Genomic DNA, 9,159 nt, shown 5'->3' on the forward strand with positions numbered 1-9,159 from the left:
CATTAGATGACTATATATGGTGAAATATGTATACTCTTAATGGATTCCTAAAATATAGTCCTTAAAATCTCCCTGTTTGGGCTCAATATATACAAAAATTTCAGCTCGCACTTCGCGCTCGCATTGTTTAGCAAGACAGATACGTATCATGATTAAAAAATTGATTAGAATGTCCCTTTTTAGGTCTGAATATAATTATTTGACCAGTGAGATACATATCTGTTTAATGGCACTGTCTTTAAAAATGTCTCTATTAGGTCAATATACCTGGCAACTGAGCGCGCTTTGCGCGCTCACTAAGGGACTCAAAATGTTTGCTGGTGCCCCCCAATTCCGTGACCCACGGTACGCCACTGCAAGTCTTCATAAATTATGTAGGGTTATTAAGTTGCATTTATTGTTATCTTCATTTTAAAAAATGTGAAATGGGTTACCACTGCAATAATTTATAAATAGACTGTATTTCAAAAATAGATTGAATTCTAACCACAGTGACAGTAGACAAATCAAATTTTGTTAATGATTCGCTAATGTATTGATTGGGGAAGGCACTCTTTAGGTAGATTCTGGCATTGTGTCCCCCCCCCCCCTTATGAGGAGTGCTCTCACATCAGTAGACTATTTCTTGTCAGCAAATTTGAAAGGAATTTACCAATTTTTTTGAGTGACAAACTTTTGTGGAAAAAAATAAACGAATATCAAAGATTTTTATGCTCTTTTATGGAATATGAACTATAGGCTCATCGAGATCCTTTGAATGAAATTTTAACAAACATTGTACAATGTAGAAAAATGTACTTAATACTATTTTTGTACATTTATATACCCACCCCATACTACCCCTACCCAGTAACAGCCATTTTTAGCTATGCATTGCCTTCATTTTGCTTGGTAGACGCTAATTATTATTTTTATGTTAATGTCAATGTTTTAGAAAATGGATTCCTTAATAAACAAGTTAACTTTGATTGAATTTTTTTATCTTGGTAATTTTCATTTATCAATTAAGTGTGATGATATATTGCTTCTGAACTGTTATGCACAAATGGCACAAGATGTTGCTCTGTACTGAAATGTGATGATGCCACTGTTACATGAGATCAAACAGCAGTCAATAAAGATATTATTCAAGAAAAATAAGGATAAGAGTGAGAAAGAAAGTAAAATGACAAGATAATTATTTGCTTGTATGCATATAGTTATGTCAGTTTCTGAGAGAGAGAGACAGACAGAAAGAGAGAGAGATGGGGGGGGGGGGGTGAAAGTTCAGTTTGTTTTGAAAGAAGCAATTATAAGACCTTACTGTTCATAACGGGGGGGGGGGGGGGGCTAATTATTTCTCCAAATTTTTTAAACCTACATATAAAATGTATTTTTCTTTCCATATGAAAATTACACCAGATTCATTTTCAGTTGAAAATAAAAAAGAAATAGCCTATGATCGGTTTGCTCTCTTGCCTATTTAATTTTGAGAACCCACTCCCCCCTAAAATATGGTATATACCTAGGTCATGATTATTGATGTTTGACATAGAAGTCGCCATTTAAAATTAAGTGCTCCGAGGACTACTACTCATAATAGGACTTATATTGGAGACTACAATTATGGACAAGAATTTGATTTGTTATTATCTTTGTTTATATTGTGAAAAAAGGTTCATTTCGTTTTCTGCAATAAAAAGAAAAAAGGGCTCCAGAAACCTAAAGAGATGTCATCGTATATGGCAACATTTTCTTTGGGAACTCCTCTGTAATATTTTTTAGCAAAGATCCTGGCCATTTGCAGCTAAAACAAAGCAAAGATGCAGTAATAATCGTAACAAGCAATAACAAATAGATCATTAAAATAGATGAATAATAAAACTCTGAGGAGGAAAAAAACGAATGATCTGACATGATATAATCACTGACAGACACCAACGATATTAATCAGGTCGCGCATTATGCTAATTAGTGACAAAATACTAATTTACATATTTTTACGCTATGCGCGAAGGACGTTCCGTGACCACGCCTTCATTTCGCTGGTGTACCAAAACAGTGGCGGTGTCCATAGGGTTGTATACGAAAAATGGGAGCAGTGTGCACTTTTGACCCTCCAAAATTTTCCCCAATTCTGACCGGATGCAGAAGCGGAGTTTCACCCCCCTGTTACCCTACAGTCACTCCGCCGCGCGAGCTAATTCGCACGTATTTATTCAGCTCGTATTCGTGACCGCTCGGTTCATGAATACGTAATGAGGAACGCAAGGGTCTAGTTTCTCTGCGTTTTACCGGGTTAATTTACTGTTTTAAACCATAAACATTATATCGATAGAAAGGGGAAGAATCAAGGATTCGATATATACCATAATTATCGACATATTTCATTAACTTAGTAAGGTAAACTGCCCTAGAACTTTGCCCCCGGAAAAATTCAAATCATTCAGCTTTAACGACGTATAATACCATTTCATAATTCTTGCGTCCTTCAAATTTAATAACAGTTGTAAAGCTGAATTATCACTCTTTAAAATGAGACATAATTCATGGTTTTTCATTAATGAGGAGAGTCAGGAACCAGGGAAACATACCGCCAAGTCATTATGAGGGCCTGTCCAAAACGAGCTTCAAACGAGTTACGTAAATAGAGCAATCTGATTGGTCAACGCATTCCATGGATTCAACGCGTGATCGCAGGTCATGACCTTTCTACACATCGACTTTCGAAGCGAAACCCCGAACAACAACGTCGTCTACTTTCATAGAGTATTTGTTCTTTTATACAAAGTTTATAGACGTAAAATTGTTTTTGATAGATTTTTCAATATAGAAGACTGACAAGAATGCAAGAAATTTTATGGGATATTTCCTTATATCTCTGCATTCATTATTATAGCCATTCTAAGTGAGTAGAGTCGTATTTGTGTTTTATCAATAAACTCAGTCCCATGTATGCAATTCTGCGTTTTCTGAATTACATGTACCGGTATGTACTTAGTTAACGTATTGATGCTGCCCCCCCCCCGGCCGGTTTTGTTGCCAAGATTTGTTGAAAAGAATTACATACATGCACACATCCCGTTTTCAGAAACAAACAAGAATGGATAGAACAATTAATAAATGTCAACATGCTTGGAAGTTTAGAAAAGCATAAAAAATACAAAAATGCAAAGACACCCTCCATAATTCATGTGTTTTGTTTAACTGTTCTAAATCATTATCAATCCATTTTATCAATTTTCTTTCTCCCATTAGTTGATTTTGTTTTATTCACTAGTATCTCTGTTTATTTATTTATTTATTTGGGGGGGGGGTGTGATCAGGGCCAGATCCAGGATTTTCCAAAAGGGGAGGGGGCAAATATTTTGTAGGAAATATTGACAAGCAAAAGTTTTCCCTCCAAAAATGACTGACATTTTGCCACATTTGAAATTAACAACCCCCCCCCCCAAAAAAGGGGGGGGGGCTCACTTGTAAAGGAACCACATAATCCCATTTAAAATATTTGCTGCCACTCTAAGGGGGGACACTTGTGTATTTACGGTATGTTTACATTTAAAAAAAATAGACAAGTTGCTCTCAATACTCTCAAGGGGGGGGGGGGGGGCACGTGTCCCCCCCTGGTTCCACACCTGGGTGCGATGTATATTTCTATTTATCACGATTCATTATCCACCCTTTTCTCTGAACAATTACATTCCATCGTGCAGTGGGATACTTGGATATCATTTGTTCAACAGATCTCGTCTTCCTAAATTTTCAATTCCTCATATTCACAAATCTTGTCCCACTACTGTGTTTTTTTATTCATTTTCAAACACCTTTCTCCGTGGGAAACACCCATGTCTCTCCCTCTCTATTAGTGTTGCTCTGTCTGTCTCTCTCTCTCTTGATATTACATGTAATATTTTCCTCACACATCCAGCCGACTTTCTAATCGAACACATCTTTTCTTTTTGTCATGCACAGAAACGTGTTTAAACAGTTGTGTAACTGTAACTTAAGCTCATACACATATTCTCTTCTTTTTCTTTAAATCTTGATTTTTTTCTATTTCTTTCTTCATTTATTCTTCTATATTCTCATATTCAGATCTCCAGTGCAATACAATGCATGAATTCAAAATCTAGCTCATAGTAAATGGATATTCCTAAAGAAAAAAATTGAAAGCATGTTCAATATCTGATCAATTTTAACAAGAAAAAAAGAGTTTATTTCCAACATCAAACTCTTGAAACTCATGTTTACAAAACATATAAATACAAGCAAAAAACTTTGGCACCTAATATCATTCAAGGCAAGTCCATGAAGAGAGTATAAGTGAATACTGTTTATGTTTTACAATCAAACATGTTAATAAAGATAAAGGCAGTTTTACATCTAATGCTCCCTGAATGTCTTTGGCAAGCAGACAGTAGTTGAGGTAAATATGAGTTAAAACAATTTTATAAACAAGGAATGTATTGTTTAGGAAAGCCCGTCATCAGTGAAATTACTTTGGTAGTCATGACAGGAAACAAGTGAAATAATCTTTGTATACAGAAGTCAGTGCCATCAAAACTGCCTCATAAAAGAAATAATTCAGCCATACGTTTACATACATGTATATCTAGGTAATACATATTACAATATATGGAATTACTGGGGTCAATATACGTATCACCAACTGTAATAATGTCCCCATTGTTAACATGTGTATGAGATGTTAAAACTGCCACTATGCACTCTCTAAATGGCAAGGAAAAAACAATTTATAAAAAGGTGATCATGAAAATATACATAATGTACATGTAAAAGTAGGAACAAGGGTAGTTCAATGCTCACCATCATGACAACTTGTACAAGTGCTTCAACATATAAACAAAAAATTAACACATTTACATAAACAAAAAATTTACACATTTACATAATCATAAGTAGGAACAGCAACAGCAGGGTAAAATAATATACACAACTGTTTTATAGGATATTGTAAATCACAAACATATTGAAAAAGCTGCGTCAAAGTTCAAGAGGAAATACATGTACTGCACCTCTATATATTGCTAATGAAATAATTAGCCAATCTAACAAAATACATGTAACCATCATGTATTTAGCTTAAGCCTCACAATTGCTGTAAGAAACTTATCATTTGTTTCATATACATGTAACTACAAAAACTATTATCTGAGTTGCCAAAATGATTGACCTGCAAGAAACTGCCACAATGCACTATCTAAATGACAAGGAAAAACAATTTATAAAGAGGTGATCATGAAAATATATATAATGTACATGTAAAAGTAGGAACAAGGGTAGTTCAATGCTCACCATCATGACAACTTGTACAAAAGGTTCAATACATGTATGTAAGCAAAAAAAGTTACACATTTACATAATCATAAGTAGCAAAAGCAAAGCAACAACAGGGCAAAATAATAATAATAATATACACAACTGTTTTATAGGATATTGTAAATCACACACATATTGAAAAAAGCTGCGTCAAAGTTCAAGAGGAAATACATGTACTGCACCTCTATATATTGCTAATGAAATAATTAGCCAATCTAACAAAATACATGTAACCATCATGTATTCTGCTTAAGCCTCACAATTGTCGTAAGAAACTTCACATTTGTTTCATACAACTACGACAACTATTATTTCAGCTACCAAAATGATTGACCTGCAAGACCTCAATGGAACTGGCAAGAAACGTATACATACACTGACTCATATGTATTGCAGTAAAAAGCAAGAATAAACATAACATGGCAAGGTACGTTAAATATATATATGAAAAATGTGCATACTTGTGAAAAAAAAAAATAGTTCAACTTCTTCTGTTATGCATAATGTGGAAATAGTGTAATGTTGCAGACACTTAATGATATACAAATAAAAAGGTATCACATGCATAAAAAACATGTGTAAATGCTCACCAACATTTCCACATTGCCTGTCATGCCTTCTTATAAATGTTCTTTAAACAAAAATTATAACCATTAAAAAAAACATGTACATAATATAAAAGTAATAGCTATCATGAATTGATTCAATGTAACAAACTTCACCCTCACAGCAGCCAATGAATACTGGCATATAATAGACTGATTAAATGACTGATGAATGATTTTAAAGGGCTACAAGAACATGACACAGAGAATGCCTACTCATAATCTGAACAGTCTTCCTGCAAATCTTCAAACAGAGATAAATCACCATCAATGTCGATTTCAATGGTACCTTCGATATTTGTTTTATCACAAGGAACTTCATCAAAATCAGAATCATAATCAAAATGATCAATATCAGAATCTTCTTCACTGGAGTCGCTATCACTTGCCAGTTTCTCTACAGCAGTAAGATTTTGGCACTGTCTACAGCGGCAACCTGGCCCACAAAATCTACCCTCTTTTCTACATTTACATAAACGGTTATGACATTTGCTCTTGGCACAAGAACAACCCCTTGTGAGATATAAAACATTTGATTTAATCTTTTCAATACTTTCATCTGTGTCCCACTGGCATGCTACATGTACTTCCCCATCATCCCTGGATACAACAAAGCCATATAATTCAATGTCTGGATAATAGTATATGGGAATCTGTACTTTATCCCAAACAGTTAATAATCTTTGCACACCGAAATTGCTCTCTAACACTAATATACAAATTATGAAATGCTTTGGAATCCTTTTCCCAAACACTATGTTCTAAATTGTTTGTTCCTATATGGATGAAAACAGCCTTTGTAGAAAAGTTGAAGTAATTCTGAAAGATTTGACGAATGATGATCTTAACGATGTAACATTAGCCCCTGGAAAGCACAAAGTTTCAGAAGAAAAGGGTCCATTAAAAACAGCGTGTCGCACAATTGAGTCTCCTATCAAAAGAACTTGGCATCCAGCCAGATGTGAAGGTGATCTGTAAAGAAAAAAAAAGAAAAGATTGCTTTTACAACAAAATAAATTCCAAACTAGGAAAGCAATAAAACAAAAGGACAGAGAGTTAAATGTCATTACAAAGAAAATAATTGCAATATGTAATAACATAACATTTAACTTCCTATCATTTATTTACTCAGAGCAAAATTACAATGTTCACATATAAAAATTTGTCAGCACTTAATGAAGAAGGACACGGTGGAAAAAATAGCAAACAAATCTATTGAAATAGCAATAGAAGCGCCCATCCAAGTAATATTTTTGCCCAAAGCAAAAAGAATTTGCAGGCTCAGTAATTTACAATAAATAAAATGCATAGATTCATATTTTAGTTTATCAAAATATTGCTCATATTTCCTAACTATATTAAAAACAAATACATGTTCATGTATGTTTCCCTCTTGAACTCCCATTTCAGGGTTTGAGGGACACATCTCCATCAAAAAATAATTTTGCTGCTCCCCCAGAAAATAAAATCAGCAGTGTGACAATTCAATTATCAAAGCGTTGCTGTATCAGTATGGCACTTCTTAAAAATATCTGTACAATGACATTGTCTGTGTGGATACCCAAAGGCCGCAGAATGTTTTTTTTTTTTTTTTTGGAGTGGGAAGGGGGAGGACTGAGCAGAACATAGCCTGGGATCATGCAAAAAATCATAATTGGATGGTAAGTTTTAGCTGTTTGTAATAAAATTTATAGCAAAAAGTGCAGTTATGATAATGAAAGCCCCCCCCCCCACCATATCAGGGCCCCTCAGGCCTCACCCATCTGCACAATTAATCATGTAATGATACATGTTTTTAAAAATGCAATAAAATTCAAATCTGAGTCTATGTCAGATTGTCACCTGAAAAATGCAAACTTTCTTGAATAAATCTTGGGCTAAAATGTCTTTTTGTCTCATCAAAATTCAAAGTCCACAAAATATGAGTAAATGAATGAGTTCCCATGGACGTTAACTTCTTGATTAGTATATTGCCCGAGTCTTGAATTTAAATTTTCAAAGAAAGTAGATCAAGCTTAGATCTAACATTAGATTCTACGATTAAATTGAATTCTAAAAAAAATCTATAATGACACCTTTGTTAACCAAGGTTTATTATTGAGGTTTCCATAATTCATTTTCAATTTACTTAATAACTTTAATTCAATAATCAATTACAATAGAGATCTATTAGTACTGACAACTAGAGAGAATACCTGTAGCCAGGAGGCTCCTGACCCAGAGAGTAAAATGCATACTCTCCCCAAGATTTCTACTTTCCTTCTAAAAGATCTATACCTAAATCATGTAAATGGGATACAAATTCATTTCCTCAATAGGCGTTTTGTAGCCTTGGCAAAAAAAAAAAAAGAACATGATGGTGACATGAACATCGTTGAAAGTTTTCTGTCTTTTTAATGAATTCTTGTTTAAATGTAAAAATGTCAGAGATGAAGTTGTATATCCCATTCACATGATTTAGGACTAGATCTACCTCTCTTATATGGAAAGTAGAAATCTCGAGAGCGTAAAATTTCTGGGTTTTTTTTCGCGGTACACGCAAATGTATGGGATGCAATCCCTGGCTCCAAGGAGGGTAAGCACACGTTAATGAATGATATTTACTCTCAAGGAGCCTCATGGCTAGTCAAGAAGTCAGTCAATCTCAATCTGTCAATTCCCTTTTTTTTTAGACAACTGTTGACAGTGTCATGTCACTGACACTAGTAGTGTCACAGCTCTCGAGCTCTATCTCAGTCTCAAATAATAGTCTGATTTGGATGAAATGCATCAGAATATAAGGCACAAAATTAGATTGCAACCTCATGGAATAATTACAAAATAATTTCAAACTAGATCTAATCTTTATTTCAAGTTCGCATGGCAATGATTTGGCCCTCGCACAATCAATGTGAGAGAATTGGGCACCAAGCTTTTTAAACAAGACACAAAAATACACTAATGGGACTGACCCACCAGTTGGTTACTCCGCGCGAGACCATGGCTGACGTCATCACTCAATAAAATAAACAAGTACAAAAGAAGAATCAGCGTCAGTGCAGTTGACAAAATGGAAAATTTGAGGTAGTTTCATCGTAAAATACGAGTACGAAGGAGATTTTGCGTCCCAGAGATATTTACGCATGTTCATCACTGAAATATATTCTACAACATCGGAGGCTTCACGAAAGCCAAAAATTCTGAGGAGGGTCAGGACGTAAAAAACAACATTCTAATGAAAAATTCGATCTCCGAT

Source organism: Lytechinus pictus, unplaced genomic scaffold (genome assembly GCF_037042905.1).
Source record: "Lytechinus pictus isolate F3 Inbred unplaced genomic scaffold, Lp3.0 scaffold_20, whole genome shotgun sequence".
In the NCBI taxonomy this organism is placed as follows: Eukaryota; Metazoa; Echinodermata; class Echinoidea; order Temnopleuroida; family Toxopneustidae; genus Lytechinus; species Lytechinus pictus.